Here is a 26,279-nt window from a genome sequence, read left to right on the forward strand (position 1 = left end):
ATAGGAAAACGAGCAATCCAGGAAGGAATTATTTCTACAGGCCACTCCCATGCTCCTAGGGCAGTGAAAAACTGAAATATTCAAAGAGAAGTAATGAAAATCAAGTGAGTATTTGCCGTATAACTTTATGGACAATATTATTTAAAAATGTAATAATTACTTAAGAACTACTTTTACTTGGTGGTTGTGTTTTTGTTTAAAATAGCATTGGGCATCAAAGATGGCAGTAGAGAAAGTGGAGGCTACATTAACCTCCTTCTACGACCAAACTGGAATTTTAACTAAGTTAGAGAAAAACCATCCTGAATAACAAACTTAGCACTAGCTGGAGAGAAGCCTTAAAACCAAGTACTTATGGAAGAAACCACTTCACCATAACGAGAATGGTAGGGAGCAAAGAGGTGTGAGAGGGCTGGTGGGGATCCCATGGGCGGCAGCTGAAGCACTGAGTGGATATTTAACCCAGTGGGGTTCCCCCTGAGAAGCGTGGGGTATAAGCCCCAAGCTGGGCTCCCCAACATAGAGCACCAGAACCAGGAAAGAAACCCAAATCACCTCTGGCTGTGAAAAGCAGAGGGTATTCTCTCCACCAGGGAGAGACACGTAGAGATGCAGAGAGCCTCATAAAGGGATAACGCACCAAAATTCCTTTGCAGCCATTTGCCCTGGGTTCTGGCAGAGGAAGGGCACAGCAAACTGGAGCCACATGAGTAGAGTCTGAGATTGGTGGCTCTGCAGACAGAGCTGAAGGAGCAGCTGCCAAGATCCCTGGGCAGAGTCGCTCCCCACATTGCAGAAGCCATATTTCTCAGGGCACTACTCGTCATGCAACACCAGCCTGAGGGGAAGCAATAGTCCTACATACAGGAATCCCTCTTGTCCCACCCTGTGGAGCTAGAGTGGGACTGCTGAGGAACACAAATTGAGGCAAGAGAGAGAGCTGAAGGGTCAGCTGCCATTATCCCTGTGCTCAGTTCTTCCCCATACAGCAGCAGACATCTTTCTTAGCAGAGCACTACCCTTCCAAGTGGAATGAGGCTGGGGGGAGGGGGGGAAGCAATAGTCTTACTTGCAAGAATCCTTCTCACCCCACCCTGTGGAGCTTAAGCTGGGCTGAAGAAGTATAAAGACGGAGACTATGTTAGAGACAAAACCTAATAGAAAGCCTATGGACAAAAATCATATTTCTGGGAGCTCTGAGAATTTACTAAACCCTACCCCAGACCCAATGCTGGTAAAAGCCAGTCTTGGTGTGCAGCTTGGTTCTGTCGGCACACTCCAGGCACAGCAGAGGGAGCACAAGCTATGGATCACCAGAGTGACAAAAATGTTGCCCAGGGCCAGTCACGGGCAGTGTCAGAAATAGGGCAACACCAGAATCTTTGTAGATCTACCCAATACATAGAATCAAAACACAAAAAGGGAGTCAAAATGAGAAGACAAAGAAACAAGTCCCAAATGAACTACATGAAATGGAGGAGAACAATTTATCTAACATAGAGTTTAGAGTAATGATTAAAATAATACTCAACTGCATCAAAAAAAGACATAGAGACCATAAAAAAGTACCAATCAGAAATAAGGAATGCAGTATCTGAAATAAATAAAACATAGGAAAGAATGAACAGTAAGTAAGATGAAGCAGAAGACTGAACTGGGGATTTGGGAGATGACGTACAAAAAAACACCTAAGCAGAGTGGTAAAAAGAAAAAGAATTAAAAAATATAAGGGCAATGTAAGAAACCTTTGGGACAACAGGAAGTGCAGTAATATCTTCATCACTGGAATACCAGAAGGAGAACAAAGTGGGCAAGGGATCAAGAACCTATCTGAAAAAATAATGACCAAAAACTTCCCTAACCTGGTGAAGCAAAAACACACACAAGTTCAGGAAGTTCAGAGAGTCCCAAACAAGTTGGACCCAAAGAGGCCTACAGAAGACACATCAAAATCAAAATGACAAAGCTTAAAGACAAGGAAAGAATCTTAAAAGTTGCAAGAGGAAAGTAGTAAGTTACCTACAAGGAATCTCCCATTAGGCTGTCACCTAATTTCTCAGCAGAAACATTTCAGAACAAAAGGGATTGCTGTGAAATGTTCAAGGTGATTAAAAGCAAGGAGTTATAACCAAGGACTACTCTACACAGCAGGCTGCAATTTAAAATTGAAGGAGAAATAATGAGCTTCCCATACAAAAAATTCTAACAGAGTTTGTTTACACCAAATGAGTACTGTAACAAATGTTTAATGGACTGCTTCAAGAAGGAAAAAAAGAAGATAATTTTTAAAATTGTAGTAAATATATATCTATTACTAATCACTTTAAATGTAAATGACTTAAATGTACCAATCAAAATACATAGGTAGCTAAATAGATAACAAAATAAGTCCCTGCCCTGGCTGGTGTGGCTCAGTTGATTGAGTGCCAGCCTGTGAACCAAAAGGTTGCCAGTTAGATTCCTGGTCATGGCACATGTCAGGGTTGTGGGCCAGGTCCCCAGTTTGGCGAATGTGAAGGGAGCCAATTGATGTTTCTCTCCCACATTGATTTTTCTCTTCCTTTCTCTCTCCTTTCCCTTTTCTCTAAAAATAAATGAAAAATCTTTTTTTTAAAGAAAACAAGACTCATATATATGCTGTTTTCAAGAGATCCATCTCAGAACAAAAGATATACACAGAACAAAAGCAGTAAAAAGAAAAAAGAATAGAAGAAAGGGGATGGAAAAAGATATTTCATGTAATGGAAAGGGGAAAAAAAGCTGGTGTAGCAGTAATTATATCCAACGAAACAGACTTTAAAACCAAGTCTATAGTTAAAGACAAAGAAGAACACTACATAATGATAAATGGAACAATCCAACAAGAAGATATAACATTATTAAACATTTATTTACCCAAATAGGAGTGCTTATGTATGTAAGGCAAACTTGATAGACATAAATAAATCCATAGTAGATGATTTTTAACACTGCATTGACTTCCATGGGTAGATCCTCCAAATAGAAAATCAACAAGGATACAGCAGCCTTAAATGACACATTAGATCAAATGCATTTCATTGATATATACAGAGCATTTCAACCCAAAGCAGTAGAATATACATTCTTTTCAAGTGAACATAGAACATTTTGTAGGATATATCACATATTGGATGCAAAAAAAGCCTCAATAAACTTAGGAAGATTGAAATCATATCAAGCATCTTGTCTATCCACAGAGCTATGAGACCAAAAGTCAATCACAAGAAGAACACTGAAGAATACACGAAGACATGGAAGCTAGATAACATGTTATTAACCAATAAATAGGTCAACAACAAGATCAGGGAAGAAATAAAAAGATACATTAAAACAAATGAAAATGAGGACACAACAATCTAAAATCCATGGGACACAGGGAAAACAATCTTAAGAGGTTAATTCATAGCATTACAGGCCTATCTCAAAAAAATAAGCAAAAGCTCAAGAAAACAATCTAACTTTATACTTAAAGGAACTTGAAAAAAGAACAACAAACTAAGCCAATGTAGCAGAAGGAAGGAAATAAAGAAGATCAGAGCAGAAATAAATGAAATAGTCTAAAAAATGGTTAAAATGATCAATAAATCCAAGAACTGGCATTTTGAAAAGATGAACAAGATTGACAAACCTTTAACCAGCTCATCACGAAGAGAGAAGACCCAAATCAATAAAATCAGAAATGAAAAAGGAGAAATATCAACTGACGCCAAAGAAACACAAAGGACTGTAAGAAAACTCTTACATTCCTTTGTTTTTGCTGACTGTATGCCAACAAATGGGACAACCTGGATGAAACAGATAAATACCTGGAAACACAGCATCTTCCAAAACTAAATCTGGAACAAATCAGAAAATCTGAATAGACAGATTACTTAGTAAAACTGAAGCAGTAATTTAACAAAAAACTCCCAACAAACAAAAATCCTGGACCAAATGGCTTCACAGGTGAATTTTAACAAACATTCTGAGAACTAACACCTCGCCTTCTCACACTATTTCAAAAAATTCAAGAGGAGAGAAGGCTCCTAAGCTCATTTTACAAGGCCAGCATTATCCTAATTGCAAAAAACAGATAAAGACACTACAAAAAAGAAAATTATAGGCCAATATCCCTGATGAACATACATGCTAAAATCCTCAACAAAATATTAGCAAACCAAATGCAGCAATGCATCAAGATCATACACTATGATCACATGGGATTTATTCCAGGAAGGCAAGGTCAGTACAATGTCCACAAATCATTAAATGTGATACACCACATAAACAAAATGAAGAATAAAAACCACATGATCCTATCCACAGATACAGAAAAGCATTTAATACAAATCCAGCACCCACTTATGATAAAAACTCTCAGCAAAGTGGGAATAGAGGGAACATACCTAAACATAATAAAGGCCATGTATGACAAACCCACTGCCAGCATCACACCAATGGGCAAAAACTACAAGTGTTCTCCTTAAGATCAGGAACAAGGCAGGGATGTCCACGTTCACCTCTTTCTTATTCAATATAGCACTGAAAGTCCTAGCCATAGCAATGAGAAAAGAAGAAAAAATAAAAGGCAACCAAATTGGAGAGGAAGAAGTCGAACTGTCTTTATTTACAGATGACATGACACTGTACATGGAGAACTACCAAGATTCCATGAAGAAACTACTAGAACCAATAAATTAATTCAGCAAAATAGGAGGATACAAAATTAATATCCAGTAATTGGTTATATTTTTATATGCCAATAAGGGACTGACAAAAAGGGAAATTAAGAAAACAATCCTATTCACAATTGTTTTAAAAAGAATAAAATACCTAGGAATAAACCTAAATAAGGATGTAAAAGATCTGTACTCAGAAAATTATAAGACACTGAAGAAAGAAAGAGAAGATACAATTAAGTGAAAGCACATATTGTATTCATAGATAAGAAGAATTAACATCATTAAAATGTACATACTACCCTAAGTAATCTATGGATTCAATACAATTCCTATGAAGAAACCAATGACATATATCACAGAACTAGACCTAATATTTCAAAAACTTATATGTACCACAAATGGCCACCACAGTGACAGTGATCTTAAGAAAGAACAAAGTTGGAAGAATCATGCTATCACACAATAGTAATCAAAACAGCATGGTACTGGCATAAAACCAAACACATATATCGATTGAACAGAATACAGTGCCCAGAAATAAACCCACACCTATACAGTAAGTTAATATTCAGCAGAGCAAGCAAGCACATACATTGCACCCAAAATACTTTATTCAATAAATGGTGTTCGGAAAATTGGACAGATGCATGCAGAAAAATGAAACTAGACTACCTTCTTATGCCACACAAAAGAACAAATTCAAAATGGACTGAACTTACATGTTAGCTCTGGCTGGTGTGGCTTAATGGATTGAGTGCCATACTGCAAACCAAAGGGTCACTGGTTTGCGGTTTGATTCCCAGTCAGGGCACATGCCTGGGTTGTGGGCCAGGTACCCAATAGGGGGCACATGAGAGGCAACCATACATTGATGTTTCTTTCCCTCTCTTTCTCCCTCCCTTCCTCTTTCTCTAAAAATAAATAAATAAAATTATTTTATAAAGACTTACATGTTAGACCTCAAACCCTGAAAGTCATAGAAGAAAACATAGGCAGAAAAATCTCATACATTGCTCGTAGCAATATTTTTTTTCTGGTATATCTCCACAGGCAAGGGAGATAATAGTAAAAATAAACAAATGAGACCACATCAAACTAAAAAGTTTTTACACAGCAAAGGAAAACATTAACAAAACAAAAAGACAACCTACAGAATGGAAGAATATATTTGCTGATACATTTGAAAAGGGGATAATAGCCAAAATTTATAAAGAACTTAAAAAATCAACACCAAGAAACCCAAATTATCCAATTATAACATTGGATAATTCAGGCAAAGGACCTGAATAGACACTTCTTCAAGGAGGACATACAGATGGCCATTATAGACATATGAAAAGATGCTCGAGGTCATTAATCGGCAGATAAATGCAAATTAAAGCCACAATGAGGTATCACCTCATACCTGTCAGAATGGCTATCATCTATAAATCAATAATGAATCCTGGTGAGGATGTGGAGAAAAGGGAACCCTTTTGTACTGTTGGTAGGAATGCAGACTGTCACAACTACTGTGGAAAGCAGCATGAAGACACCTCAAAAAATTTAAAATGGATATGCCTTTTGACCTAGTGAATCTACTTCTGGGAATTTATCTGAATAAACCCAAAACATTCATTTGAAAGAAGATAAGCACCTCTATGTTCATTGCAGCATTATTTACAATCACCATGATATGCAAGCAGCCCAAGTGTCCATCAGTAGATGAGTGGATAAAACAACTATGGGACATTTGCACAATGGAATATGACTTCACCATAAAAACAAGAAAATTTTACCCTTTGTGACAGAATGGATGGACCCGGAGAACATTATGCTAAGTGAAGTAAGCCAATTGGAGAAAGACAAATACCACATGACTTCACTCATATGTGGAATCTAATGAACAAACTGAACTAACATGCAAAATAGAGACAGACTCAGATGGGAAGCAGGATGACAGCTAGTGGGGGCTGGAGGTTAGTGGGTGGAGGGATGGAACAAGAAGGAAAAAGGTCCCATGGACATGGACAACAATGTGGTGATTGCTGGAGGGAGGGGTATATAAGGGAAATAAATGGTAAAGGAAAACATACAATAAAAATAGAACTAAAAATAAAATATTTTTGCAAATGTGCATGTGAGCCAGCAGAAATACTGAAATGTGTTGTTTTCAGCCATGAGACTAAAGTGAATGACAAATTTGATCTCATGTCACGTGGTTTTCTTGCAAAAATATGATCCTTAGAATTAGTATTGACCTTTATCAAGGTCATCATTATCTTGAATTAAATGCTTCAAAGCTTAAATTGAGTCTGTATTCTCAGAGTATGTTCATTCAACAATTTTCAGGTCAAACTATTTAGTGTCTTAAAACTGAGATCAAAACAATTGACAAAAATCCAATGAGCTGTCAACTGATTCAAGGAGATATGTGAAACATCCAAATGTGATTATTAGCTTAGTAATTAAATCCATTACTTGGTCCTTAATTTACAAGATGGTAAATAAAGAATAATAATGGTGCTTTGAACTGACTGTCTTTCTATACTATATAAGCCCTATATTATACTATTAAGAATTAAATATATACTACATCAAAAGTAACCTCTGATCAATATTTTTTAGTTGTGACCTACCACAGTATAATTCTTAACATGACTTTTCATTCGTTTGAATTACCTAATGTACACAGCATAATTTGAACATTGTGAAACCTGACCTAAGTTTTCTCACACTGGCATGATTTCATTTTTTAATTTTTTTATTTTTTGAGGGGAAGTGTGGGGGGTGAAGAGAGAGAGAGGTTTGTTGTTCCATTTTATTGATGCATTCATTGTTTGATTCTCGTGTCTGCCCTGACTGAAGATTAAACCCGCAACCTTGGTGTATGGGGATGATGCTCTAACCAACTGAGCTATCCAGCCAGGGATGTTTTCTGTTTCTTTTAAATCCCATCCTTCCACTTTCAGCAACACAGGGCTATTTGCAAACTAGCATATTTTCATTATAGATACTAAGTTGTCTGTCTGTGTTACAGAGTAAGCTATTAAATCTCATTTTCCTGAATACATTTTGTGATACTTAAGAGATTCATGTAAACGCATCTATGAACATGAATCTAGCAAATAAAGAAGTATAAAGCAGTAAAGAGACACTGCTACCAAATGTTATTTCAAAATGATCTGCACTTGAGAGTAAAACTATGCAATGCATTATCTTCAGGGACTGGAAATACACTGGATAATTTTGATTGTGCCAGAAATAAGAGTTATTTGCACAGGTTGCATAATCCATTTACTAGTCTAATTTGCTGTTAGCACGCTCTTTAATGTCATTGGGTTTATGCTGAACGTGCTGCCAAGGAAGGACTTTGCTCATATTAATTGATAAAACTGAAATACCTCCCATGACCCTAACTCTTTTTGAAATATAACAGGCAAACTCAATTTATCTAACTTTATGTAATGCATTGGCTAAATACTAAATGTATTAAAACGTGGTTTAAGCATGTGATACTTTATTTGCTATAGTGCTAAGATTAAATCTACTAAACTAAGTTTATATGAAAATAAAGTATTGTCTGTCAAAAACAAGTGGCAAAAGAGAAAATAGATTTAGAAATCTCATCTAAATTACAATAAAATAGGAAAAATGTAACAGTTTTACTATGATTTTCTCTTCTCACCAAGTAGCTGAGAGAAAAAAAAATCATAATGGAAGTGTTATAAGAAATTGCCTAGGGTAAAATATGATAGCCATAAATTTTATTCCTGTTAAAGTTTCATAAAATAAATATTTATTTACAAAAAAGCAAAAGCCTTCCAATAAAACAAAAAGAACATATATGAATTTATAATAATTCATATTAAATTTCAAATATATTGACTTAAAATAGTTTTAGGTGATATTTAATCATAATGTTAAACTGCTTTTAGATTGTTGCATGTGTAATTTTTTACATATTAGTTAGATTAAAGAGGTAAAAATAAATGACTGCATTAATGAAACATAGCCTGGATTTTTAAGTTAAAAAATTCTCAATCTAATATGCCTCCACTCCAGGATGGGCTTTCTCTCTCCCCTCCCAACACCCCCTCCCCATAGTCCCTGCAGTAAAAATACGGCAGTTCTCGCGGAGGCCTTATGCAGATATGTCTGCCAGTGGATGACAGCAAATGCTGATTGAGAAAGGGTTTATCTTCATTTCATGCAAAATATGCAAACCATTAAGGAAATTATAAAAAGCAGCAACAATACACTCTGGTTTTATTCAGAACCTTTCCCTTAGCGAATATTAAAAGGATGATATTTTTAGCCAAAGCAAGCAAAATGCATCTGCAGCAGCTGGTTTCCAAGGAAACAGAATAATTTAAAACCATGTGGAACTCTGCTCTCTAATTTTCATCAATTCCCCTTCATTCCTGGAGGTAGCTTTACTCAGAATTTATAATTTCCAAAAAAACATAACTGCCTTGACTTATTTTCTCTAATACATATCAGGCAGTGACTACCTGGTCTTATATATTACCTTAGAGTTCACTCTAAGGAGAGGATTAATTTCTACCATCATTTTGTTTTAAAAACCAAGATGAAAAGAATCTATAATGAGAAACATGGCAACATCTCAGTAGCACACTCTGAATTGTGAAATCCAGAGATAGTTCAGAATGAGCCATGGAAGAGGACTTGCTTGGGTCAATATGACATTTAAGTACATAAACATATTATTCTCTGTATTTGGTATCTTGAGGAATGCTATATTTTTGTCTGCTATTTAAAGACAAAACCCATGTCTCCAATTACAATAAGCAAAATCAGGACCCCCCCAAAACTTTAAAATTATTTATATTCATTCCTACTAATTTGTGATTCACTCAGAAGTACTGTATTTTTTAAAAAATATGAACAAATCAGTTACTCCATTGACTGTCATTTTGTTCTCATAATCAATAAGTATTAATTAATTGCCAATGTGCCCATGTCAGTAATAATCTTTCTTAGAAGTTCAGTTTTAAAAAGGTTATCATACCAGTATTGACCTATGTTTACGTATTAAGATAAGAATAAAATGAAATGACTTGGAGTAAAATTATGTCTTAATGTCTTTACTGTGGGTCATTTAGCCTACATATTTAGAAATTCCCTATTTTCCCTATGCAAAAAAAAAAAAGAGAGAGAGAGAAACAACATCAGCAGATATAAGCCATTTGTAAAGTAAATCTTAACTTTTGAGCTTCAAAATATATACATTACCTAGAAATATCCCCAACAATATAAATGCTGTGATGGAATCCTTATCTGCTTATATTTGACTGATAAATGAAACTAGCAATGAAACTGGCCTATTAAGATGCAATTTTTATGGCAATATTTAATCTTGCACAAATAGGCCTCTGAGCTTTTAAAGACTCGTGCATGTTGATAAATACAGACATGTTTACTAAATAAAATGATGCAGCTACTCAATAGCCTAAGATTTATCAAAGGAGAAAGTTAAAAGAGCATAAACACATAAATCACTCATTCTAAGTTAGAGCTAAAAAGGTCTACAACCAGCAAAAAATTTCCCAAACCATTTACTGTTTTGTAAATATTAGTAGACACATGAAATTTTATACTGTATATTTAGAGAAAGCTCCATTTTCCCAGGACCTGTGGATTGGACTGAGCTCTCTCCTCACCCTTCCTTTGATTCCTCACCACATAAGCTTATATAAAAACAAACCCCCAAAAGCCCATGATGACTCAATTTATCTGTTAATTTTGCTTCAATAGCCCTTGCTTAGGAAGTTATCCAGGATAAGACATGCCTCTGGTGTTTTTATCAGCTAAGGGTTTTGCAGGGAGAAAGAACATTTTCACAAAGCTTCCTCAAGTAATGAAAAGGACACACTTTCGGCAAACATCTTCAGAATGATTTTCAAATCACAAAACTCTTTCAGTGGGAATTAAGAAGCATCCTCCTTCGAAAAAAAAAAAGAAAATTTTCTCTTCTTGTTTGCTCTTACCTGTAAGTATGGTTTCTGTAGTTCGTCTCCGTCGGATCACACTGAAGATTTCACTCCTCCCTCTACATCCATCAGGCGGCAGCCAACCAATAACAAAAGCCGGATCCTGGCATTCTCTGGCTCATGCTCCCTGCTCTGCTTCCCTGCTTTGGTCCCTCCCACCCCGGCTCTTTTGGAGGACAAACCCTCGCAGCTGGGAGAGAGAAAGGGAGTGGAGGAAAGGAATACAGAGAAGAAAGGAATGGAGAGCTGAAAGATATTTCAAAGAATAGCTCCAAACTATGAACTGAAGTGAACTGAGCTGAACTGCACTGCCTTGCTTTGGATTTAGGAAAATAGGGGCAATCAAATGCCTCACCCACCTGAAATCAAAGCAAAACACTCTTGGTAAAAACCCAGGTAAACTGCCTGTTCATTCAACTCCCACTGATTTTTCTCAGTGAAAAACATTTATCTCCTCATTTTACATTTTGATATGCAGGCAGACAAAGTTGAGAATGAACATCATGCTAATAGTATACACATTCAATTTGCAAATATATAAAATGAATTGAAACCCTGCACACTGATGTATCTTACTATTTGCATTTCAGCCTCTGTTTGGCACTCTTCACATTTAAAACCAGTTTCAGAGCCTAATCAGTACGAAAAAGATATTTAATCATGAATATTAAACTGTTCCAGTATTTCAGAATTATGTGGTTTGCATTACTTTAGATCTCTTAAATGTTGGTATCAGTTTGTCCATATAAATAATGGAGGTTTTTAAAGGTTAAGAAGGAATCGGCACTTAGTTATCATGTCTCAAAGGGACTAAAATCCAATTTTATTCTAATAACTTTAGGCAAAATAATTTTACTTCTGAACTAAAAGGCATAATAAGTATAAAACAATAATCAAGGAAAACATCAAGTTACAATTCTTTAACACAACAAAGCAAATTTGTCCACAGCTTAAAGGATGTTGGGTTGAGACTACCAAAGATTTCAAAGTAGATCTGTATCTACCAAAGATTTCAAAGTAGATCTGTATCTATCTGTATCACCTATACCTATGTCTAAATTTATATAGAAAACTGTACTTGAACAAGAATTAAATAAAAATAAAATTTTTTAAAAAAAGAAGAAAGATAAATTTATATCTATATCATCTATCTCTATCTAATCTATATCCATGTACAGATTTTATTCTTAACATTGAAAATATAACGCAAACCATGGCTCTTTATGATAAAAGGTACTATTAATTGAGCTTTCACTAATCAAGTTGGTCTGAAAAAGTTTTGGGGGAGAGATATAAATTAAATAAAGGATATTTTCTCTATCTTAAGGATATGTACTACCTACCTGAGATATTTATAGGCTTTGCAATTCAATTTCTTGAATCGGTAACATGGAAATAAAACCAAAGGGAGAAAAAAGAGAGAGACATGGCAAGAACATATTTATTTCAAAGAGTAACTATCATGAGGGCAAACACTGGTGCCCAGAAATAATGGTATGAAAAAGACATAGGGGAGGCCCTGGCTGGTGTAGCTCAGTGGATTGGGCGCGGGCCTGCGAACCAGAGGATCGCGGTTCGATTCCCAGTCAGGGCACATGCCTGGGTTGCAGGCTGGTTCCCTGCAGGCCAACTCCCAGCAGGGGATGCACGAAAGGCAACCATACATTGATGTTTCTCTCCCTCTCTCCTTCCCCTCTAAAGATAAATAAATAAATAAAATCTTTAAAAAATACATTTGTAAAAAAAAAAAAAAAAAGACATAGGGGTATCAATCGTGTTAGGAGGGGAGTAAGTTGGAAACTTGACCTGAAATTGACTTTAGATAGAAAAAGTGCACCGATTTTACTGAGTGTGCACAGTTACTTGGAGCAGCTTTGGGAGGCTCTGCTTGAGAAAAGGGAAAGGTTAAATCATCCCTTATTTCTACCCCAAGCCCTCTGCCTGGGAGAATGCTTTCAAAGCCTCTCGGAATAGCTGGGGATATCTTTATGGCCACATTTCTGAAAGTCGGGGCAGGGGGTCATCTTCATCAGAATCATTGCTAGGGTGGAGGGAGTATTAAAAACGTGCATCTGTTGGTCTCTCCCCAGACTTAAGGAATTAGCATTTGAAGAGTTTGTGACTCGGCATCCAGGGTGATTTTTATTCCAATAATGCTTCATAGGTCAGTGACTCTGCAGGCAAGTGTTCCTTGGACACAACCTCTAACCAGATTTCTCCTGGTTTGATTATAGCATCACTATCTCAGATAGAGGGAGAAAAAGGGGTGATAAGGGGAGACTGATTTCGTTTGGACATTTTGAATTTTTTTACTATTCCAGCGGAATATTACATTGTCAGTTTAAACCATGGATAGGTCTGGAGTCTAGGTACCATCTGGCAATTATCTATAGTATGGTTAAAGCAACGAAAAGTGAATTGAGTACCATTAGGGCAGTTGTTCTCAAAATTATGCCCTATGAAATTTCTTTCTAAGAATTAATAACGCAGACTAGGACTTCACCTCATACCTACCAGGTCAGAATCTCTGCAGTGGGGCTGAGAAAGGTGCATTTTTCATACATTTCCCAGCTAACTTTCTTTGTATATGGAGCTTTGGAACTACCACTCTAGAAAAAGAAGTAAAGCAAGAATAAAACCCTGGGGGTGACTTGCATTCATAAAGAACAAACAGAGGAAGTGGTATGAAGAAAAGGTATTTAAGAGGAACAGTTAGCAAGGAGAGGAGCCAAAAAAAAAGTGGTGTAGCAAATCAAAGCACTAGAGAATTTCGAGAAAATGCCCCGTCAAAGGCTGTGGCAAGACCTAGTGCTTTGCTCTCATAGTACAGTTCACAGAAGTTAAACACCCACTAGAGCTCATTGAGAGTGGTATCTCAGGCCCTGTGCCGGTAAACGGAACCACAGTCTGCTTTTTAACCAGACCCACGGAAGAGTCCAATGCACATTTAAATTTTATTGTCATGTATTTATTTTTTCATTGAAATCTATTTCACTTATAACGTTCTGTACATTTATAATGCATAATATGTTAATTTAATATGCTTATATATTGTAATATGATAGCCCTTGTAGTGCTAATTAGCATCTCTGTGTATTACATAACTGTCCTATCTTTTTAGTGGTTGGAATACATAAGTTCTAACCTCTTAACCTGTTTGATGGTTATAATTCAGTATTGTTGTCTATATTCACTCTATTATACATCAGATCTCTAGGGCTTATTCACTACGCATTGTAAGTTTGTGCCCTCAAACAATATCTGCCCAACTCGCCAGCCTCCATCCCCTAGGGACCACCATTGTATTCTCTGTTCTCACAGGCTTGGATCTTAAAATTCCACAAATAAGTGATATTCAGACAGCGTATGGACTTGAGCCCAGGAGCGGAAAAATAGCAGGTGGCCAGGAAGCCAAGTTAAGACCAGGTGGCCCGAAGGTGTGGAAATCACTCCTCTTGCATGGGCAGGTGCTCAGGGGAGGCACTGTTTGACCTTCCTGGGGTGGCAGAAACAGAAATGAGCAACACCAAAACTAGCACAAAATACGACATTTAAGTCAGAAAACGATTGTAGAAAATAATGTATTGACAATTAAAAACTCTCTTAATAATGAGATGTTCTGGATTAAAATAAGTTGATAACATAGCTTCCATAGGGAGTCATGCTGAAAACAGCTGATGATAGGGTGGTACAATTGTATAACAATTTATACAATTGTATAATTGTATAACAATTAAGCCATATTAATAAAGTTCTTAGGGGGCAATAAAATATATTCAACTCTCTTGCCTCAACTCACATTTTCTGAGGAGTACTATAATAAATAAATTAGAATGAACTGTAGAAGACTTTACAGGTCAACATGAATAAACAATAAAGAAGTGGGTGATTTTCATTAGGGGTACATATAAAGGTATTATTTAAGAACAAGTAATTTAAACCTTAAGTTATGATGATGTTTGAACATCAGTTGTAACTCTTGAAGAGATTGATATCGCTTTGGTTTCTAAGTCCATTATTTTATGTTGCCAAAAATGCCCACAATCTTAACGTGTCTTCTGGAAATATAAGGAGAAAGTTTTTTAGAGGTGTGTATTTATTTTATGTAAAAATAAAATTGTCTGCACTTGAAATTTCATAGTAATAATTGATTATCACAGATAAAGAAAGACATACAATAACTAGAAAATATCTGGGGAAATGCAAGTCAAGTAATCATTGGAATTAAGCGGTTTCAAATGAGTTTAATTTTGAAATTTGGATACCCGAAGGTTTGTCTTACCTTTAGTAAGACAAAAATGGGAAAAGACATCATGCGAATCTTTAAAATACTAATTGTGAACAAAGTAAACAGAAATTTCTTCATCAAATGATAGGCAGCTTCAGTACTTGGGAGGGAGATCATTTCATGGCCAATAAAAACAAGTAATTGTTTCCACTTCTGCTTCTCCCAAACATTCCACATTCTAATTACCCAATGTGGTTGGGAAATGCAATGATTTACTGGGCTGGTTTCAAAATAATGCAAAATTTATCTTTAAAATATGAAAAACTTGGAAGAATTATATTGTATTTAATACTTAAATATGCAGAGCATACACAGTGACTGGCAAAAATAAGTGTTCAATAAATGTGAAAAGCTATAAATCCAAAACAAGAGTGGGAGTGAAGCTGAGAAAGGAAAGAAAAAAAAATGAAAAGAATGAGAGAACAAGCATGCACAGATCAAATCTGTACACATAAATTATCTGTCCTAAATTTGACCACCCTTTAGAATTTTATGGAATAAACATTTCAAGCTATGAGCAGTGCCAACTTCTGGAATAAGGAGGTGAGAAAAAGATACTAGAAATAAAAGAGAGGTTGTCAGTCTCATGAACCAGAACCTGAAACCCCTGCTTTCTTTTGGTATTCACCTATGTAATGATTCTCTGTCCAGAATATTCCGTGATGAAAGTAGACAAAAGCAAAATAGTGCCAAGCTCCTTAATAGGAAACAATTTGGCAGGTGACAAGGAGACAGCGCCCAGCGAACACAGAAACATGCAAAGCATCTCTAAGATCCCTGCTGATTTTTTGGTTAGGCATCAGAGCCAAGAAGCTGAAAGGATGCTTGCATTTACGGCTGGTGAAGAACACAGAGAAAGCCTTCCCTCAAGTGTGAGTTGGCTTTTCACCAAACCTTGCATTACCCTTGAATGGAAAATTGATCGGATGACATATGGTGATAACATCTGCCACCCGTGGATAAAGCTGGAGTGCCATGTGGGTGGTAATGGAAGCTGTAATAGCGAGGGTGGAGAATTTAATGACAGTGTGTAACACTGAGGAAAGTAGCAGCAATCCGAGAGAAAGGAACAATTTGTGTAAATCTTTAAGATGGGCACTATAGGACTCCATCCTGTTCTTCTGCAGTCATCTCGGAGGGAATGATAGAAGATGCTTTGTCATTTTATTAACTCCAAGTTGATCTTAGCCGTAACCCTCAGGGAGGCGTTTCTTGCAAGTATTGGTGTGGGTAGGCACTCCCCCCTTATCGGTAAATAGTATTTATTACAAACCTGGAACAATCAGAGCAAGAAATCAGAGCAATCTAAGGCTATTTATATTAAATATAAAACATGGGGCAAAACACATCATTTCTAAAAAATATTTAAATGGGAATTTTCAGATAGTAAAAGAAAATAAGTAGCAAAATAATAATATTTTAACAATGAAATATTTAAGTCTATTTGTTTTGTCCTACTCATACAGAAAAAAAGTAAATGGAATCTACAGCTGCACATTACAAACATAAGAGGTTTATTTGCAAAACAAAAAAAATGAACGAGGAAAATCTTGCAATAGTTCTTCAATAACATGAGTTTTTGCCAATGTTTCCTATGGGAATTGAAATGGCAGCAGGCATACTAACACACTTGGGCATGAAGTGTTTTCAGGTAAATTTTCTCTTTCCCAAAATGGCCCTTAAAACTAAGAACCCTAATACAATTTTTAAAAGTGTTCTTAATTAGTTCAAAAGTAGTTCTATGTTTCGTTAAATTAAAAAACCCAAACTTTTGGTTTTCCTCTTTCCTAAAATACAGGAAGGCCTCAGCTGGTTCACAGTGCAGCACTAATGCTTGGTAGACCCGGACTCCTGAAAGCAATCCGTAGCGTGCTGGGGCCAGTCCTTGAGCCCCGTTGAATTGTCCATCCAGTTTAAAGCAGTTCAGCTTCAATCACTGCATTTCCTTATACTCCCACATACGCAACGCTGAAGTCATTTCACTCTTCCAGTTTTTCTCACAATCTCCGTTTGAGGGACCAAAACGACATCAGGATTTTAAGGGTTGATCCTGCCAAAGCAGATGCTGTGAGATGATGATGATGATGATGATGATAAATGATTTGATTTGATAAAGATCATTTTCTGTTGTGAACTTAGGTAAAGCAAAGGATTAAGAATAAATTTAGTTATTTCAAGGCAGCCAAGTGGGAGGAAGCTGGAAACTTTAGCTTGGATAGTGATAGCCAGATATTTGAGAAAACTGAATGAATTGAGGATCCCGTCCAGCTTACAGGTAGATAAAGAACCTCAGAAACAGTGCTCAGGACTAGACTGTGGTATCCACAGGTGCATGCAATCCTTTTCCATCAAAACATACTGTACTGTTTATAGTCATTCCCATTTCCTTCAAAGATAATCAGTAAGACTAATTTATTTGCAAAATAAACCTGGTGTCATTAAACTTGGGCTGATTATTTATACAAGGGCAGCAAGGACAGTGATGACCATACATGCTGTTTTTAAGTCTGCTTTGCTGGATTTTTTAAATATTTTATTTTTATTGTTCTTATTTTTAGAGAGAGGGGAAGAGAAGGAGAAAGAGAGGGAGAGAAACATCAGTGTGTGGTTGCCTCTCACATGGGCCCCACTAGGGAACCAGCCCACAACCCAGGCATGTGCCCTGACTGGGGGAATCGAACCGCGGCCCTTTGGTTCACAGTCCACTGAGCTACACCAGCCAGGGCATGGAATTTTTTATTAGAAATTTCAGAATGGACTTTCAAAATCCTCTTGAAGCTAGGATGCCATGCCAAGGACCTGTCATCAGGTGTCACCAAAATACCAACAGGTCTGGGGAAATTTCTCTCCTCAAGGTCCCCAACTACCCTGAAGTTCCTGGGCCTGCCAGGAAGCGACCTTCCTTACCTCCAAGGGCTCTGGAAACCGAGACCCCAAGAGATCAGGGAGATCTCTTTGAAGGGTGCACTATTGACTCAACCTCAGTTCCTTAAAATTGTTTGATCATGTCTGGTTCTATAAACATCATTCCAGAATATGACATTGCAGTCAAAACTTTGGTAACATAGTTTGATTACTTTAAGCTTTTACTGCCTAGGTTGTAGGGGTACTTTTAGCAGTATAATTTAGGTTGACTTTTTTGTGTGTGATATTATGCAGTCATAACTTTGTTAAAAACAAGATGACAGACTCAAAATAGGGCCATTTATGCCAGGCACCTCATTGCCAAAATGAGACTTAAACTTAAGTACAGTTTTTACTCTCCCAGAAACAGAATCTTAAACCAGTCAGTAGGAATTGCCTGATCAGCACTAGTTAGGCGATCTGCCTGATAGGACCCTGCTGTCCCCTGAAGAAGGTAAGCTCTTCTCAATCAACCCATTTGGTGTCTAGCATAACTTCCTTGTTCCCTCTCCCTTCTGTCTGTAAGTCTCTTGTTTTTGTGCAGTTCCCTAAAGCTTCTTTCCATTTATGAGACTGTTTGACATGTGATTCAACAGAGGACAGCAGACAAAATCTTTAAAATTTACTCAGTTGAATTTCGTTTTTAACAACTTAGATTTATTGTTTTATTAGAAACTGAAAATTAGTGACAACTTGATCCTATCATTTCTTGTAAATTTAATGACTGGAATTGATAAACTTACTTTCTTCAACATTTATTCCAGATTAATGGTTCATATAGGAAAAAAACAGAGTGGGGGTGAGGGGGATGTGAGCAACAGAGGGGAATGGGAACATCTGTAATAGTGTAAACAATAAATATAAAGTAAAAAAATTAAAATAAGGGAAAGACAAGATAAATCTCATTTTCCCTTTTATTTACCAATTTTCAAAATGACAAGATATAATAGGTTAAAGACTATATGAATGTGCAATTCTTCCAAAATTGAACATATTACTGAGAAGCTTCTGCCATTTTGTATGACCACCAGCAGCCGTATTTAGAGTGTTTATTTTGCCACAGCTTTGTCAACAGAATATTCTGCCAAACTTATGAATTTTTGTCAATTAGATAGACGATAAAGAAACATTAAACATTCAAAGGTCGCATTTACAATATATCAATAGTTCTAGTATATTGTGATTATTTTCCCAAAAGAGGAGGTATATGCTGGGACTTTAAGTAGAATTGAACAGAGGATGCCTTTGGTTTCTGTGATTGAGTTTGGAAGATATGCTCAAAGACAGAAATTGGAAAAAAGCTAATTCTAATAAATGACAAGAGCAAAGCCTAGCAAAATCTAAAGATCAAATTCCATTACCTTTTAAGTAAATTGTACTGTTTCTCCTTAAAGGAGTATCAATTTCCTTAGGGAGAAAAAAATGGAGAAGAGTGGATCTTGGGTTTGGGGGTGAAAGGGGTCCTCTCTGAGGCTATGGAAATCAGGGAGTAGAGGTGAAGGGAGCCAGGGGAGGCTCTGAATGGCCGGAGGTTTGTTTGCAGCCTCTTTGAACTTGTGGCTGGTGTTGCAACTGGGTAACTTGGTATAAATAAGCTGAGTCCTAGGTCATCATCAGTATCCTGATAATACGGATCCCAAATTAACTTCTTGGTCCTCTTCAATTTTGACATACTCATTTGTCCCAAATAACTGCAAAAGGGACTTTTATTCTAACTTTAACTTCTAGGTCTTTCCTTAAGGTTACCCAAGTAACTGGCATCACATGAAAGGGCATTTTAAGAAATCCTTAGTTCTAGGTCCTTGAACCACTTTAACCTTTTCCTACACTTCTGCTAGAAGCAGCCTACCTGATAGAACAAATCTGCCCAGCGTTGTATAACAGACAGCAGTCCTCATTTTTTCTTCATTAATGTTTCTATCTTTGTATCCTCTTTCAACCAAAATGGGATCTTGTGCTGGAAATTCTGAGAGTTCCTCTGGAAAACCTGATTAATTTTTTTTTTTCCTGCAGCCTGCCAAGGCACACATTTCATGAGCTTTCTAGATAATTGGGCCTGAGAAATAACTTTTTTGGCATCGAGTAAATTGGTCTCCAGCCAACGCTGGGTCTCTAGGAAAGATTGCTTAAAAAGGAAATTCCAAGATAGTTATAATGTGGGAGTGGTCATTAACAAAATAGGCATATTTCTCTTTTAAATGCCATTAGTTGCACAGAAAAATATGGTTTTTTTCCACGGATAAAACACCATTATGTCATGGTTTATGCTTGTTTAAGGCTTCAGGCTCAACTTATGGAGGGAAGAAGAAAGCCCACTCCATTTTCATGAGATGTTGCCCAGTGTATTCCACTCTCTATTTTAAATTCTGATGTGTGAAACAAACATTCACAGCCAGATAGCTCCCTAGTTACCACGCAGGTGCAGCTGCTGAACATAGCACTATTGCAACTAGTTTTGACACCAGACATTTGTGCTTGAAGAAATGTCTAATTTTTTGCTTCCTTCAGATGGTTTTACACTCCTGCATAACAAGCGGAGGTTTTTATTATAACACTCATTTTAGGTCAGACTGCACCATTTTTGGGAACCCACCAACACAAATGTTAATGATATGCAGATCTGGCCTTTCCTAAGATGGCATTGCATCAGCCAAACTTCACTTTCAGGGGAGGTTGCTAAGACAATTCATAAATCTTGCCAAATTTTACTAATGTGCTGAGTAGAGCCGCTGTTATCATATGGATGATATCAGGAGCCAAATCTCTGTACATACTGATCATCTCCCTTTTGTGTGTTTTTCCTGACTACTAATCTCCATAAAAATAGAAAGTTTGATGAGTCTCAACTATGCATGTTCCCTTTTAACAATATCCCTAATGAAAGTCAAATAAGTTAACCATTCTTGAGAAATAGTCTCATGACTTAATGCAGACTCTGGAGCTCTGTTTGTTGGTTGTAGGTCATCTGTTATTATAGGTCATCAAAGCTACCTCTGCAAAAAGCAGATTTCAAAAGTCAGCTAGACTTCTCACAGGCAGCCTGCCTGTCCTGTCTTATCATGTGCCCTGGCTTTGCTTACTTTCTGAAATTCTAAGTTCATCATAACTTTGTAAGTATGTGTGTGATACAATCTCATTTCCATGCATTCCTGTGTTTTATTTTCTCTCTTTTCCATTAAAAGCCTACAAAAATTCCAGTTTGCCATAAAGCCTCAAACTGGATCTTGCCAGGTCTGAAGACTTTCTCATTTCTTTCAAGGGAACATAGGCTTCGTGGGGGAAGGGTCTCTTTTCCTTCTGCCTTCACCCTTTTTCTGTACTGCTCTCCATTACAGAAATGCTGTTATTGTGTAGTAATGACTCATGCAATAGTCATTGCATTGCACATGGCTCTCAAATACTGTTTGAACTTGGCTCATTCAACTAAAGGCTAAAGGTTTCTGTCCCCACCCCACCATCTCAAATTTATACATTGAAATCCTAATCCCCAATGGGATGGTGAAAGGAGGTGTGGCCTTTGGAAAATGATCAGGTCAGAAGGGTGGAGATGGAATCGATGGGATTAGTGGTCTCAGAGCAAAGACCCCACAGAGCTCTCCCATTCCTTCCACCATGTAAAGGCATAGCAAGAAGACAACAGTTTTCTATGAACCTGGAAGCAGGCTCTGACCAGACACTGAATAAGCTCATGCCTTCACCGTGGACTTCCCAGGCTCCAGAACAGTAAGCAATCCATTTCTTTAGTTTATAAGCCATCCAGTGTATGGTACTTTGTTATAGCAGCTCAAATGGACTAAAGCAGTATTTATGCTACAACATATAATATATGTATCTTGAGGTAGTTTTTCAAAAATTAGACCAAAACATTACTTACCCAAACACTGGACAATCCAGGTGGATGCGGTTAGCAAAAAATTCTACAATCAAGTAAGTAAGCAATGAAGATAAGGTACGAGTAATTAACATTTAAAATAATAAATAACTTCAAATAAAAACAGACAGCTCAAGACATAACAAAATGTTCTTCACACAAATTGAAGAAATTTCAAATACGTTTATGTTTATGAGCAGTAGGTCTGCAAAATTGCCAAGAGTTTTGAACTAAGTAGAAATTCTAGAAGCTTGAAATCACTGAGCGGATTCTCGAAGTTCTTAGGAAAAGGACAAAGGTTGCTCATATTGCCTGTATGCTCAGGACAACTGGCACCTTAGTGCTTTTATGCCAGTCTTCTCGCTAGAGGTGTTGTAGCCACTTCGGGTTTCCTTTAATTCCTTCATCCTCCTCTCTCTCATGGTTTTTCCTCTGCCTAAAAACACTTTAATTCATCTCCAACTCCTTTTTTGATGATTCTCATCATTTTAATGCTTGCTTATCCTTCAGAAAGTAGCTCGCATCTAACTTTCAAAACTGTTTTTTCTGACCGTGTCAGATTGTATCAGGTCCTTTATTATAGTTTTGGTCTGATAACCTGTATTTACACTTCTGAGTATGTATTACTATGTCTATTTATACATTTGTGTGATCCAATTAATATCTGTCTCCTTAACTAGACCGTAAGCTTTCTGAGGTCAGGGAAAGTGTTTGATTGTCCATCCTTCAACCCCCAACACCCAGTATAATTTGGGAACTGAAAGAATGGGCTCTGACCCAGCACCTTGATTTGAGCCCTGGCTTTTATCATGCAACCTTCTCAGCCTTTGTTTGTTTCTTTTTTTTTTTTTGTACAATGGTAGTAGTAATACCTTCTCTGTATAGTGCTTTTTGTGTTTAACAAGATAATATTTACATTTAAAATACATAATACATTTAAAATACTATGCCTGGCTGGCATAGTTCAGTGGATTGAGCATGGACCTGCGAACCACACAATTGCAGTTCAATTCCCAGGCAGGGCACATGCCTGGGTTGCAGGCCAGTTCCCAGCAGGGGACACACCAGAGGCAACCATACATTGATATTTCTCTCCCTCTCTCCTTCCCTTCCCTTCTAAAGATAAATAAATAAAATCTTAAAAAAATAAAATACATATACATATGCATATCTAGTAAAATGCATATAACAATTATAAATAAATGCTAGGCTAGTTTAAAATCAAATTTTGCTAAAAGAATAAATAATAAAATATTAATATAGATCCTTCAGTCCATAGGAGTAGTGTGCTGATTTTAGTATATGAATACTTAGTTTTCAGAACCCCTAGTAACAGAGTTTTGAATTTGTAATCCACACCATCGTGGTATGTGAAAGTGAAAGTCCATGGAACTGTATCCTTTGTCCATCAGACAAAGGAAAGCACGTCATCCAGACCCGGAAGCTCCTGGAGACCGGGGACGTCCTTTCGTCTTTACCCTCCTTTGTTTATCATTGTGTCAGATGGATAAAAGGATGCTCAAAAGTATAATGGAATGACAATGTGTCAGTTTAACTGTGAGTCCAAGACCAAATGTATACTTTTATTCCTCTCAGTTTATCTGAATTTATAGGAAACAAGAATTTGTTTACTGAGGGTAGGTAGGTGAAAGGGTGATTATGTTGACTATTTTAATGAACATAAAATAAATCCTTCTTAAACTTTAAAATGATGGAAAAGAGTCTAAATGCTCACATTCTTTTCTGTCAAAGTTCACAGAAAGGCAGAAACTAGTAAACCTCATGGACCAGAAACCTCATGAAACAGATACAATGAGTAGCAATTGAATGAAATGATATATAGAATATACTACAGTCTAACCAAAGGTTTTTTTCCAAAAGTGAGAATAAACACATCTAATACAAATAATTTAATAACATAAATAAGGGCCAAATAACCTGGTGCATATTAAACATTCCATAAATTCCCGTCAAGAAAAGGAATAAAATGTGTTTATTATGACTTCTCTTTTCAGTGTTTAGGTCTTGATGTTACAGCAGCAGTAAATGGCAAAACAGCGTGCACACCACAGTTTGTGCAGTACCTGAAATGAAAGCAGGCATGTCTAGCATAGACAGCATAGATAAAAGTTGCCACCTACTAAGGTCTGGAAGCATTCAGACAAGCCCACCTATCGGAAAAAAAGGAAAAGAAAATATGTGGCATTAGAAGAGCAATTCTTGCAAATAAATTTTAACTTGTTCCCATCTAGCTGTTTTTTTTCCTTACTGTTTTTATAAGATGGAGAAATTTTGAAAAACAAAGAACTAAATTTTATGGGTAAAAAGTGATGTACATGTACACACACATACACGAAACACACACATTTGCTTCTATGCTAAGCACAGAACAGCGGTGTTTTCGATTTAGTAATTGACTGAGAAAGAAACCATTTCTGATGGAAGAAATATAGCATTCCTTGGACACGATATCCTCCTAGGGAAACTGTTGAAGAGGAGTATGTGTGCATGCTAGTGAGGCAGGATAAAAGGCGTTTTCTTGCTTTATTCCTTAGCTTTCCGGGTAGGCACAGCCATAGATGTGATGCTTGACCAGGTTGGATAACAAAAACTTTGCCAAAGAACAACTGCTCTCCTGCTCTTTCTTTCTTTCTTTTTTGTCATTTCTGAAGTTATTATGGAAAGGATGTGGGGGATAAGCTGCCAGAGTATCAGATCATTGTTTTCTTTCAAAGCCCAGTGTTTTTCATAAGCACGTGGCAGATTGAGGCAGAACTGCAATGGAACATTCAGAACCCAAACAGGACTTATTTCATGGTGACCCTAATGACTTCAGTAGTTAGCCAGGTAGGGAAAGATTAAAAGTGAGGAGAAAAAAATTTTCAAGACAATAATTGTGAGGATTACAGTGTAAACAGGGCAGAATCATATTGATAAAAGCCACATGCAAATAACAGCAACAAGATGGTTTACTTGTAATTATGCAGTTCAGTAAAATGTGTTCAAATATTTTACAAAGCCAAATGTGTAGTATTTACTTATATATTCAACTGATGTGAGAAATCATGGATTCTATTTCTGAAAATGGAAAAATCCATTTATTTTTTAAAGATTTTATTTATTTATTTATTTATAGAGAGAGGGGAAAAGAGGGAAAGAAACATCAATGTGGGAGAGAAACATCAGTTTAAGGCAGAAACAGATAAGTTGCTTCTTGCACGCCCCCATCTGGGAACCTGGCCTGCAATCCAGGCACGTGCTCTGGCGGAATGAACCCTGAGACCTTTCCGTTTACCAGGCTACCCCTAATGCACTGAGCCACACCAGTCAGGGTGGGAAAGATCCATTTAAATAAATAGGAAATACACTTTTGCTACTTTTATGAACCAAGAGCTTTAAAAACATGATCTCATTTCATTCCAATGAGACTTCAGGGAAGGTATCGTGACCTCTAATTTACAGGTAAGAAAATGAGATCAGAGAAATTGTACAAATTGCCTGAACTAACCCAGTAAGGAATTTGAACACAGAAACATCTGGCTCTCAGAAATATATCGCTAACATCTTTGAAAAAACCTAGAAATCTATGGAGTCTTCTGCCAGTAAAAGACACACACACACACACACACACACACACACACACACACACACAGTGTTGTCTGTAATCCTTCCAGCCCAACGTGTAATCAGAGGAGAAATCTGCCTGCCTCAGAGTGAATACTCACATGAAACAAGTAATCATTTTTCTTTCTCAGAATTGAAAACTTACTGGTAAACACAGTTCTATATTGAGTACTTGGATAAAGGTGGCATACTACCAATTTTTTAAAGTCTGAACAATTACTTCAAAGGGAAATGTTAAATGGCTTAAGTAACATTTGATGATGTCATACACATTGATATAAAACATATGAAAAAAATACTTTAAGGTTAACCTTTTTTTCATCATATTAGGATCTCAAGCATGTAGTATCAATATTTGATTATATGGAACTGGCTAATAAATCATAGATTATTAATATGCCATTTAAGTTATATTGTATATTCACAGTAAAAATGCATTTATTGACATATAAATAATTCATGAGGTGTACTTTATAATCAATCATTTTATTGTATGTGTATAGAAAGAATTCTAGAAGAATATATCAAAATATTTACAATTTTATTTCGGGAGGTAAGGTCATATCCTATAGGTATTTTTCATTATCTTTTGCTTACTTGCATTTCAAATTTCTATATAGTAAATACACACTATATAAAATTACATGATAGTTTAGCATAGTACATCGTTGCTCAAATGTCAAAATTTCACAACATTAACAACCTTTTGGTTAAAGCCAAAAGTTACTTTTATGACTTGAAGTCATTCACACCACACAGATACTCCATCAGTTTAGAATGGGAGAAAGAAAAGATTTTTTTTTTTTGTGAAGAAACTGATGGCACCTTTCCTGGTAGGAAAACATTCTATTAGAAAAACATTAATTCTGATTCAAGTGTGGGTGATATGTAGAGAACCGTTCCTGCACACGATTTCC

General features: G+C 36.6%; 1 long non-coding RNA gene across 1 annotated transcript in view; it reads right to left on the reverse strand.

The window, feature by feature from the left end:
- The window catches only part of LOC118985762 (uncharacterized), a 45,736-nt gene extending 34,997 nt beyond the window's left edge, over positions 1–10,739 (reverse strand). Inside the window, exon 1 of the long non-coding RNA XR_005066189.1 lies at positions 10,673–10,739. This is a non-coding gene — a long non-coding RNA (uncharacterized LOC118985762). The remainder of the gene's footprint in view (positions 1–10,672) is intronic.
- Positions 10,740–26,279: the final 15,540 nt, after the last annotated feature.

Source organism: Sturnira hondurensis, unplaced genomic scaffold (assembly GCF_014824575.4).
Source record: "Sturnira hondurensis isolate 20B ecotype Veracruz unplaced genomic scaffold, ASM1482457v3 Scaffold0004136, whole genome shotgun sequence".
Classification (NCBI taxonomy): Eukaryota; Metazoa; Chordata; class Mammalia; order Chiroptera; family Phyllostomidae; genus Sturnira; species Sturnira hondurensis.